The sequence below is a fragment of the Periplaneta americana genome, chromosome 4, assembly GCF_040183065.1.
Source record: "Periplaneta americana isolate PAMFEO1 chromosome 4, P.americana_PAMFEO1_priV1, whole genome shotgun sequence".
NCBI lineage: Eukaryota > Metazoa > Arthropoda > Insecta > Blattodea > Blattidae > Periplaneta > Periplaneta americana.
The window spans coordinates 46,889,114-46,901,238 of record NC_091120.1 but is presented as its reverse complement, the minus strand read 5'-3'; the positions used below and the strand labels follow the sequence as shown (position 1 = coordinate 46,901,238).

The following is a 12,125-nucleotide window of genomic DNA, read 5'->3' as shown; positions in this document are numbered from 1 at the left end:
TAATTTATTGTGTCAATTCTCCGGGGATTTTTGAGACAAACACAAATAAAAAAAAAAGTATGAAGAATCTCCTAGTTAATACTGCTTTATCTATGATTTTAAATATGTCAGTGTATTCACATGCTCCGAATTAAGTGTTGCTCTACGTTTAGTAACAATGTTTCCTGCATCACTAAACACGAACATGTTTTTTTTCTGTCAAGCACTTCTCCACGATCGTTCAATTTAAAACCAAACGTTTCACCGAGTTTACTTCTCAAATTCTCATAGGCCTATGATATAATGGAATTTTTCACTTTTCACAGATCACAGAAATCTTATTTTTTTTCTTTAGCAAACTAAACACACAAGCTTCATCTAGAAACTCAGTAAAGAAACTGCAACAGAACAGCAGACTGGCCCCTATTGTAATCGGGTTACAAAATTCTAGAAAGAGAAGAAGATAGTTACTCTCTCACTTGCACACAGCGTAGCCATGGCTAAGGGATGGGGGGCCAATTCCAGAAAAGTACGTATTTCATATGCAAGGAAGACGAGCTGACAAACTTAATAAGGGTTTCGCATTGTGTTTCAACTTTCAATAGGGGTAGACCAGGTCACTGTCTTCATATCTTAATCTGTTTATGTTAGAGGTTGTTAAAAGATTTGCCCTATGCTACTTGCTTTCTGCTTTGCAGTTACAAAATAACGGTATTATCGTATTTTTAATAAGAAATTTCTGACAGACGAATATTATCAGGATTTTTACTCCGAGTATGCATTAACAAATTAATAATTAATATATCAAGTACAACCCATTAATTTTAATCGACTCGATTATTCGATTAAATATTGTGATCGATTAAATTTACAATATAAATTTATCCAATAATCGATCAGATTAATCGATTAAATCCCACAACACTAGTATAAATGTATATACTGAATTTTTTAAGTTTATTTTTCTTCAAGCGATACGTTATTAGTTTAAGAGTACGGTCATAAATGTAAATGAATTATATTTCTACTATGTACCGCTACTGCTCACACTGGTATCGTCTTGCATATGAACAGATATAATGAAAAAGGGGGAACAAATTTGTCACTTCTGTTAGAGATGTTGAGAGAGTAAACCAAGTTAACTTACTTTCACCCTATTCCCCATCCCTTGCCTAAACAAATGAACTCAACTTTCAACATGTTTAACAACAATTAAGTGCCACATGAAGGTAAAATATTTTATTATTCTGGCACTTGTTTACCATAGAATTCCTAAAATCTTTATCACAAAAATGGAAGAACGATAATGAAACACTAAATAAATATTTTCTTAACATTATAAAAGCATAAATGACTCCTATATAAAACATAACAAATTATTATATTTATTCATTACTAGTTATTTCTACGACATTGTTATAGTTGTATTAAATGCAAATCTGCTCAAATTTACGCGAATTTTATCAGTAAACTAATGAACTTGTGTAACGACAAAATCCGCAATACCTTATAACGTTATTTTTTTAATGTAGGCTACTCCTACTTTTTTTTTTACTTATTTTTCCCCCCTTTTCATTTCCCTTTTTTTCCCGCTTTCTTAAACTAGTACGTATACAACACCCATGCCCAAGGCGGGACTCCAACCCACAACCCTTAGGACCAAGCGATAGAGACATGCCATACCCTTACCGCTTGAGCTATCCAGGCCGACATGTTATTAGAGCATAAATAATTCTCATGTAGAGATGGGATATATAGCAACATTATCCATTTATTAGTTAAGATGTTGGTAAAATCTATATATATAATTTGAACTGGTAATGGAAATTACGGGAAAACTGCTGAACGGATTTTAATAAATGGCCCCTCATTTTGAAGCTTGGAACCCAAAGTTTTTCGGAAAAATAGTAGTTTTCAGTGAAATGTAAATTTTCCTACATTATTTTCCTATTTTCCAAAATCCATCTGTCGTCAGTTTTGAGAACTAGCTAATTGCATTCAGGAGAAGCGAAGCGAGCATCAAGTCGGCCGTGTGGCATTTCAGAATAAAACAAAACACACACTACAGTAAACAATATTACACGAAGGCCATGATCTGCAAGAATGCTGACATATTTAGAGCTCAAATTAAATTGGTTATTAAAAACTTAACTTAGTATAAATAATTTACAGGTTCGATTCTGTGGTGTGTAATTTTCTGGGTACAGCTGTGTATTGGATATTAAAAACTACAAAACTTGAGGTGGTTTGATGACATTATTACCATTAGAAGTGAAATATTATTGTAGTTAATGCCGTGATGTGACTATTTTTCATCAATTATACATATTAATGCTATATTGATGATATGAAAGTGAAACGTTTTGGGGTTATATAAGTAGATGTAGATTTTGATTTCTATATTTTACTGAGTGGCGGCTATATAGTATATACATTATATGTTACTGAAAGCTATAAAACTTATGTAAGATAATAATATTATTAAATAAAATATTTTTATAGTTATTAATCAAGTGGGGTTGGGTCTTTTTCATATATTTAATGGCGGTGTGGTGTAGATATTTATATGCGTGGTTCTCTTCAGTATTGGCTCGAGAGAGAGAGAGAGAGAGAGAGAGAGAGAGAGAGTATCTTTCATTATTATGGAAGCAAATAACTTTCAGAAAGTCTGGTATTTTTCATTGAAAATAAAACTGACAAATGTTTATTTGAACGTCTAATGAACTTAGTTTGCAGCATTTGCTACACAAGCCACTAGTATTTTTATATTTTGATTAACAGTTCAGGCAACTTTACCAACCGATCGTCAAAATAATATAATAAAAAATCTCAAAGCCTTAATGTTATTAAAGCACAAGGTATGTCTAGTTCCTGCATGAATATGTAAGCCTAATACGTAGTAAGATCAATATATTTATTAGTTATGTGTTCGTAAAATACCTTGATAGTTCGATAAAACAAATCGGTCAACTTTACCAAGCAGTCGTCAAAACAAATGAACAATGGACATAAAAAGGGTGTAAGTGCCAAAGAGAATAACGTAAAAAACAAAGCTTTCTTGTGCCACTAGTAATGCAATACCATACATTTTGTAAATACATCAATGGAAGAAAAAAATTACAATGGAACTTATCGTTATTCTTAGTGGATTGAGTCAGAAACAGTTTTTTTTTTTTTTGGAAAAAATACGGTTCAAATATATCAACACCTGCAGCCTTTCTATGTCCAGTCTTCAAATAATTACTAAATCTCAACGCTTTGAAGCCTAAAATAGAAATAATTCCGGTACAGATATGCAATAAATAGAAACATTTCGATACGTATATATTAGTTTAGGTGTTCATAAAATACCTTTACTATTCGGTTAAAGAATTCAGGCAAAATAACATCTCAATGGCTTTAAGTTATTGGAACAAATCATTTCTCTACAGGTCTAGATATGAAATATATAACACAATAGCATTTATTACTTAAGATATTCCTATGACACTTTTACATTTCGTTAAAAGAAAGGTAACTTTACCAACCAACGTTAAGCCTATTAAAGCACAAATTACTCATGTGTGAACAAGGAAGTATTATTCTCGTATTTATCATTGTTCTTTTAAGATATCCATGGAAATAGAGCTAAAACCTCTTTATGAATATACATAAATGTCATATTTTTTTTACATAGCATTAATCTGTAGAAATTGAAACACAAACTTGAAACATTTGTACAAAACACTCATATACAATTATATTAACATTAGTCTACTTAATGTAATAAGTAAAATTTAAGTTCTGGTGAGGAAAAATTAATTAAAAGTTACGATTTCTGTGATCTTCTTGACGAATTATAAAGTTACCATATGCAAACATTTATACAGAAAAAACGTGTTATAAAAATTAGTAAAATATATTAAAGATAAATATAATGCTCTATACAGAGTGAACCGTAAGTAATATCATTAATTTTAGGGGGTTATTCTTTGAGATATTAAAAAAAAAGTTTAATACACTTTTGCTCGTTTTTGCTTACTTTTAGGGATAAAAATTGTTTTATATGAAAAATTTCATAGCTTGTTTTGGGATTTAATTCCCAATATGTTCAGTCAATTAAAAAACACTATATTATGATAATAAATGATTTAAATAATTTTAGTTTTATCCTTTAAATCGGCAGAAATTTAATCCGAACAAATTTAATTTTTCGTCCTGAAAAGGCATTTTATAATGTTAAATTTTTTCGGGCTCAAATTTCTGCATATTTAAAGGACAACTCTAAAATTATTTCAATAATTTATTATCATAACGCACTGCTCTCTTAAATTGACTGAGCATATTGGAAAATAAATCAATGGCTTTCCCAAAACACGCTATGAAATGTTTCACACAAAACAATTTTTATCTCGAAAATGAAGCAAAGACGAGGAAAATTATATTAAACTTTTTTGTTTGAAATATCTCAAAGAATAATCCTTTCGTAGTTATACATTAACAAACTTATGTTTCTTTGCATGGGATCATGATACTTTTGATAGATATGTGTGCAGGCACATGAATTAAACATTTTTTTAAGGAATTAAAAGAATTAATTACGAGAAATGCTAAAAATGACTGCGATGGTGGCACCAGTACGTTCTCCCCCTGGTCGCTCTACAGGCACAACCCACTGTAGGCACAGCAGTGAGTATGAAACTTTACCACATGTGCTTGGGAGTTGCCCACAGGGAGAAGTACTCAGAATAAAACGTCACAACATCATACGTTCTATGATCGCAGATGCACTTCGATCCAAAAATCTAGACGTTCACGAGGAAGTTCACTGTATTGCTGATGGGGAAGCAATCGTAGGATCGATATCATAGCTGTAAATAGGAATAAACAGACAGCCGAAATAATTGATCCTACAATCAGATTTGAAATCTCAGCCACTCAACCATCTTAAGTGAACGAAGAGAAAAAGAAAATCGACGAGCCCACGATTCAGTACCTATCGGTGAAATACAACATAGAAAAAAATCACAGTTACCGGTCTCTTCTTCGGAGCGAGAGGCACCATCCCGAAAGCCTTTGTAAAGTGGAGGGAAAAATACAAACTGACGAGAGATCTTCAAGATGCCATCGTCACCACCATAATAAAATTTTCTGTAGCGATATTTCGTCAGCATCTTTATGGTGTACATTCAATTTAAATTACACTTGGTTCTATTTTTTTTCTTATGTCTTATTCACTTTTGTCTGAAACCTGTTTATATAATTTTTCATTTTAAATGTTATTGTGAGCTATTCTGTGTCGCAGGGCAAACCCAAAATATTGGGTCAGACCAATAAATTAAATGGGATTTGGAATTTTTATTCATGTTTTCATATTTGAAAATCTCGCGAAAAATAAATTTTCATAATTTCTTTTCTTTGCACCTTAAAATAAAAAAATTATTTATAATCATACATTAATATACTTCATTCAGGGTAATTCCTGTTGTAATTAATATTTTCTGTATGGTCAAATTAATGACATTACTTAAGGTTCACCTTTATGTTAAACGTAATGCATTAAAGTAACACGAAAATATTTATAAATCTTGAGTAATGACTATGCTGATTACTTTTAACTGAAATGAAGCACAAAAAAGCACACACGATATCCACGATGTCGTCTTTAATACAGAAAATAAAGTTATTACCTTGTTTATTTAATCGTAAACAGCTTAAGGGTATATGTACGTGAAGGACCACAAGTATTATCAGAAAATGCAGACTATAAATTTCTTCTATTTTATAAGGTTAAATTGGATAAAAATTACAAGGTACCACAACAAAACTTATTAGATCTTAAATACCTCATAAAAGTATAAAAAAAAGGTTACTAATAATATTTTTTAGAATTCCTTTTTACTTTAAATTAAATTTTCGAAAATCTGAAAATTTTCACACACAAAATTTTCCTTTGTTAACCGCACAATAGTAGACTGGAACAGTTTACCTGCGGCAATCTTTCAGGGTGGTCCTCTTAAAATCAATACATTTAAGGAAAGATTGAGAAGATTAGACTGAAAATGTAATTGGAGGTGCAGTGTAATTATTTAAGTTGTGTCATGTAACTAATTGAGTTGATATATAATTAATTAAGTTGATATGTAGTTAATTAAGATATGTAATTTAGTTGATGTGTAAATAAATTAAGGTGATATGTAATTAAGATGATATGTAATTAAGTTGGTATGTAATTAATTAAGGTGATATGTAAATATTTAAATTGGTAATAGTTGGGTGAAATAGAAGTACTTATAAGTTAGATTTACTTTTGCTTATCGTAGGCGTTATTATAGAATAGTTTTATTTATAGTCCTAGGTTTATTGTATCTACTATATATAGATTTACGTTTATTTTATTTTATTTCATGTAATTGTAATTATTGTATATTATATATCACTGCCACCGGGTGTATACCCAATTGTAGTGTTAATAAATACATACGTACATACATTATTTCATAACTCCACAACCATTAAAAATAGAATTCTGAAGTTTTGTACACTGATTTAACATGCATTTATGCAAATTGTAGACTATAATAATGCCCATTTCTTTGAAAATAAAAAAATTGGTCACAAAATATTATGTAAATTTTAATACATTTTATATGGGACAAATAAAAAGTTAATTGTATCAAAATAGACAACTCTACATGTCTGAGAGTAGTCCACTTTTCAGAAATAAATGTTTATTACATGCAGGAAAAATATTAAAGATTTCAGAGAGACCGTAACAATGTTTTGGTTACTAAGTAATGTAACTGCAGAATTCATTTGTTTTTTTTTTTTTTTTTTTTTTCATACTTTGATATAATTGGTTTGAAAAATATTATTAGTAACCCTTTATATATTTTTGTGCGAGATCGTGCGTATTTGCTTCGTTTTCGCACAAAACCAATTCGCGGAAAGTCTAAAATTCCACATTCAGTATTCCAAACTTAACACACATAACAATTTCCCTCTTCTTACCGCTTAAGTGACATATTGATTTTACTGCTTTAGGCTTTTAACATATTATTTTTAGAGACGTTCAATATAGTAATAATTATAAATTGGAAACTTACCACTGCAATTTCACCTAAATTGCACTGTTAATTATTGCTTTTAAATATTTGCAAAAATTAAGTAAACTCTACAACTCCACTAAAGTTACTGCATTCGTGATGCAAGTAACATTAAGGAAGCCGTGAATAAATCAACAAGATTCCCGATGCCGATGTTATTACTGCAATATGTTATATAAATAATACTGTTAAAATATTAAAATGAAAAATAAATCATTACATAACCTTACCGTTTGTTTTAAGTTCGCATTTATAGACTGGGGGGGGGGGGGAAATACAGACGTATATCACGGCCTGCTGGAGTATAGTAAACACAGAAAACATTTTATAGGAACAATGTTGAAGATAGATATATTTGTTTTCCAAAGTTGCCGTCATTGAACAGAAACTAAGATGGAGATTTCATTGCAACTAATTAGCAATTCCTCTTTCAGATATGTAATAAACGATCTTCGCACAAAAAAATGTACGATACACGAGCGGTATGTTTTCTTTCAATTCTCGGAAATTAAAAAAGCTCAACTACGTTTCGATTTTTCAAACTTTTCCTCGAACATGAAAACTTCAACATACCGCTCTTGTAACGCATATTACTATTATAAGATATTTAAGTTCTAATAAATCTTGTTGTGGTACCTTAAAATTTTTGTCCAATTGTGAGTTCATTTTCTTATAAAAGTTTAGAAATTTAGAGCCTGCATTGTTTTATAATATTTGTGATCGTTCACGTACATATACCCTTAACTGAAACAGATGAACGTTTCATTTTAACAATCATATTCGTATTGTCTAGCTTATATTTATAAATATTTGCGAGGGACCATCATGTTAAATTTTAATGTACATTCTGTTCTTCTCTTTACCTTTATTGGATTCTGTCTCACACGTCATTCTCGTCTTTGCCGCTGTCTTCAATTCCATGACTGACTGATGGCGATGTGTTTGACAGAGAAGGTGGTAAATCGGCGACAGCTGCTTGTTCGAGATCTGTCTTGAGTCCGTAACAAGAAGAACTAGCTGTACAGATGCTGTTACTGTCGCTACTATTGTTGTTGATATCACAAAATAACAACTGGGGTGCTACCAGCACTAAAATGTCTTCGATCATGTTATTTCAAATGTAACATTTAAATGTTCGCATAAAAGTATTTTGTGAAACGTGATAATTTAAAAATATAGTTATATTAATACTTCTAGCTTATCACTGCGATATAACACGATATATTCACATTGTTTATCACTTATCAGGCTTTAACTTATCACCTTATCATCATTATAAACAGCCACGAAACTGGAAAATGTTTCTGAAAGTAGTGAACAATTTTGTTAATGGTTTTAACAACACAGCATGATTTATTCGTAGTAATAATTCACAACTAACAGCCACGGTTGATTGGAATGTGATCGTAAATTAAACTACAGTTCATTAGGTGTAAGTTATTACGTTTCTGAGGTCCACATAAAATGTCTTCAATGTACACATTTATTGATTTAGGAATTAAATGTGTAACAATTTATCAATACTTATTTTAAAGCGTAAATGTTGATTGATTTCGACACCAACAGACAATATGATAAAATACACACCAATAATTTAATTAGTAAATCTTCGATAGACGAGCGAACATTTAAAAGAAATTAATAAAATTACATATTTCAGTTTTCTGGATGATTAAAAGATTAGAAATTCTAATTGTTTTAAAGCGTAACTTGTTGATCTACTTGCAGACTTTTTTTAAAGGGAAACTCGCGTCTTGAAGAAGACAGCCGGCGTTTTTATCACGTGGTTGATGATGCAGCACTTGTAGGGAGGCCCCCACATATTTTGTAGATGGGGGACTGTCCAAGTCTGAAGCGACTTCACGACTGGCTGAACTGCTCTACACTGCCTCCCGCTCGCACGCGACCTCTTCCCCCCTCCAGAGCAGTCGGGTGCCATCACACTGGCACCTGCGTACTGAGACCACGCTCGTCGGAACGACAACAAAACCCAAACCTCGGACACATGTGACCTTCGTAATTAAACGAGGCCCGAGTTTAGCACAAGATTTTCATTATCTATTTCCTTCTTAACCAGCACTCCACTGATTAATGCGAACAGTCAGTTCCGAGTTCATAACAAATTAATTTAATTTTTTTTTTTGAATTTATTTGATTTATTTAATACTTTACACTTGAGCTACATTAGGCATTGTAGCCCAAAAGAGCAGAAGCTCGTGCTCGGGCGCAGTTCAAATCAGTTATACAATAGTAATATGCGTTACAAGAACGGTATGTTAACGTTTTCATGTTCGAGGAAAATATTGAAAAAGCGAAACATTGTTGAGCTTTTTTAATTTCCGAGAACATGAAAACAAACATACCACTCGTGTATCGTACATTATTTTGTGCGGAGATCGTTTATTACATACCTGAAAGAGGAATTTCTAATTAGTTGCAATGAAATCTCCATCTTGGTTTCTGTTCAATGACGGCAACTTTTGAAAACAAATATATCTATCTTCAACATTGTTCCTATAAAATGTTTTCTGTGTTTACTCTACTGCAGCAGGCCGTGATATACGTTTGTCTTCCCCCCCCCCCCAGTCTATGATGAGTCTGGAATCTTGTTGATTTTTTCACGGCTTCCTTAATGTTACTTGCATTACAAATGCAGTAACTTTTGTGGTGTTGTAGAGTTTACTTAATTTTTGCAAATATTTAAAAACAATAATTAACAGTGCAATTTAGGTGAAATTGCAGTGGTAAGTTTCCAATTTATAATTATTACTATATTGAACGTCTCTAAAAATAATATGTTAAAAGCCTAAAGCAGTAAAATGAATATGACGCTTAAGCGGTAAGAATAGGGAAATTGTTATGTGTGTTACGTTGGGAATACTGAATGTGGTATTTCACACTTACCGCGTATTGGTTTTGTGCGGAAAGCAAGCAAATACGCACGATCTCGCACAAAATATATCACACAATTAAGAGAGTTCATTGAGTACAGTAACAATAATAAAAGGTAAAATACAGGGACATCATTTTATTTTCACTTCAATTTTTACTGTACCTGAGTTTTTGAATGTACTTCACTCCCTTCCTTTCTACTGATGAAGTTCCAACTGTCCTCCACACAGAACCAAGGCCGCATATAGTAAGCAGTACTGAGTTAATAAGTATAGTACGTTACAGAAAAATGTTTGCGTTTTCCAGTGACGAAAGAGCTTTCAATATTGAATCATATTTTCGCACAGTCCGTTTGCCTACGTCGCATCCAGATTTCCCCCGCCTGCTTCTGTTCGCCCCTCTGTGAAAGCTGGGCTGTCTTAGCTCTTTTGTGAAAACATTAATTTCTGTTAGGAATTGGACGTTTACGTAATATTATTCAAGTGTTTAAAATAACTTAAATAAAAGGGCCTCCTTAAGTAATTAACTGTCACGTGATCCCCCCCCTTTCTACAACCCTGCGACAAAACCACTTGGACGGACAGTAGATAGCATGTCTGAGTAATTTTATCTGTGCGGGTCGGGCAGAAGTGAAGATTGAATTTACAGTACATAAGGTACTCTTTTATAGAGTAGGTATAGAATTACTTCAACATGAGTTACTAGTACGAAGGACGAAACTGGTAATTGGAATTAGATGCAATAGTCTATAGTGCGATAATATGCACAAAAGAACTGAAGCCTGTATCGAAATGAACGGCCACCATTTTCAAAAATGTGTTTAAATATTCATATTATGATTATTTTTCAATTATTTTTTTTCTCTATATTATACACTAATGTGCATTAGACAGTATAATATACACTGCATAATGAATACACTCGCACGGATAAGTCAGTTCGTGAGTAAAAACACTTATTCTTAATAGAGTACTGTATTTTCATAAAACAAAAACCTAATGAAAATTATCAAACTCAAAATCGCGATATTTTCTAGTTTACGTAAATGGATGAACTACTTTTCTTCCCTCCTATACCTAGTAGATTGACCTGTTCGTGTTTTACGCCAGTATCATCGAACTACAGTCGTGGAAGGGGATAGCAAACTGTGTTTCCGGTTCTCTAAAGGTATAGCCAGGTTAATATTAAAAATGTTAGTAAAAATAAAATGATGACCCTCTACATACAGCATGTAATAAAAGGTCTGTATGCAAATAGAAAATACAAAAGTACATGAATATTAGAGTATCAATTTTTAACTCAATTAGCTTCAACAATTAAATAATTAATCTGATTTGTTTCTTAAATCTATGTGTGTTAAGTGTACTTAGCTCAGGGTAAGCTCTAATTAATGCATGATATATTTTGGGTCCAAAATTTCTGATGTGTTTTAATCCAGCAGTTGTTTGGCATTTTGGAGTATTTAGAAAGAAACAGTAGTTTTGTCTCGTATGGTATTCATGAGGATCAAATTTAAATTTATTATGATTTTTATGGAAGAAAATCAGCAAAGTTTGTTTATAAATTCCTGAAAATATAATTTTGTTGGGTAATCAAAAGGTTTATATATATAGACAAATTTTTATAATTATTTTTTGGAGCAAATTTAAAGGATGGAGAGTCGATTTTGCCATTCCTCCCCAACCTAATATACCATACTGAATTATTGATTGAAACAGAACTAAGTACACAGTACGCGGAACATAAACAGGTAAATAAGAGCGCAGAATGGAAAATTTGTGGATTGTTTTACGCAATCTGTTACACAGGAAGGAGACATGCTTGTCCCATTTTAAATGTTGGTCAATAATAATGCCTAAATATTTAACTTGTGAGGATATACTCAAAGCGTTACATGAGCAAGTAGATAGGTTACAATCATGTATTATTATACTTCTATTATTATTTACTTTTAGTTGTTCAAGGCCATGTGATGTTAATGAAAATGGTATTCATTTTGTTTTAGAAACGTTCAAAGAAAGTAGCCTAAGTGAGCAACCAGCCATTCTTTAATAATGTTAATACCACTGTTAGAATTTTGATAAGTTTCATTCCAACTCGAACCGCTAAATATAACCACAGTAAGGTACTTATCATTTTTGAAATTTTCATTTTTATCATAGTTTCGAA

At 31.7% G+C, this 12,125-nt stretch overlaps 1 protein-coding gene across 2 annotated transcripts in view; it reads right to left on the bottom strand.

Moving 5' to 3' along the window:
* Positions 1-9,125, bottom strand: part of rdgA (retinal degeneration A) — a 727,627-nt gene extending 718,502 nt beyond the window's left edge. Inside the window, exon 1 of one of the 2 annotated variants that reach the window (XM_069823282.1) lies at positions 7,928-9,125. The gene's annotated coding sequence lies outside the window, so the exon portion shown is untranslated. The remainder of the gene's footprint in view (positions 1-7,927) is intronic. The other variant, XM_069823283.1, reaches the window with a different exon arrangement.
* Positions 9,126-12,125: the final 3,000 nt, after the last annotated feature.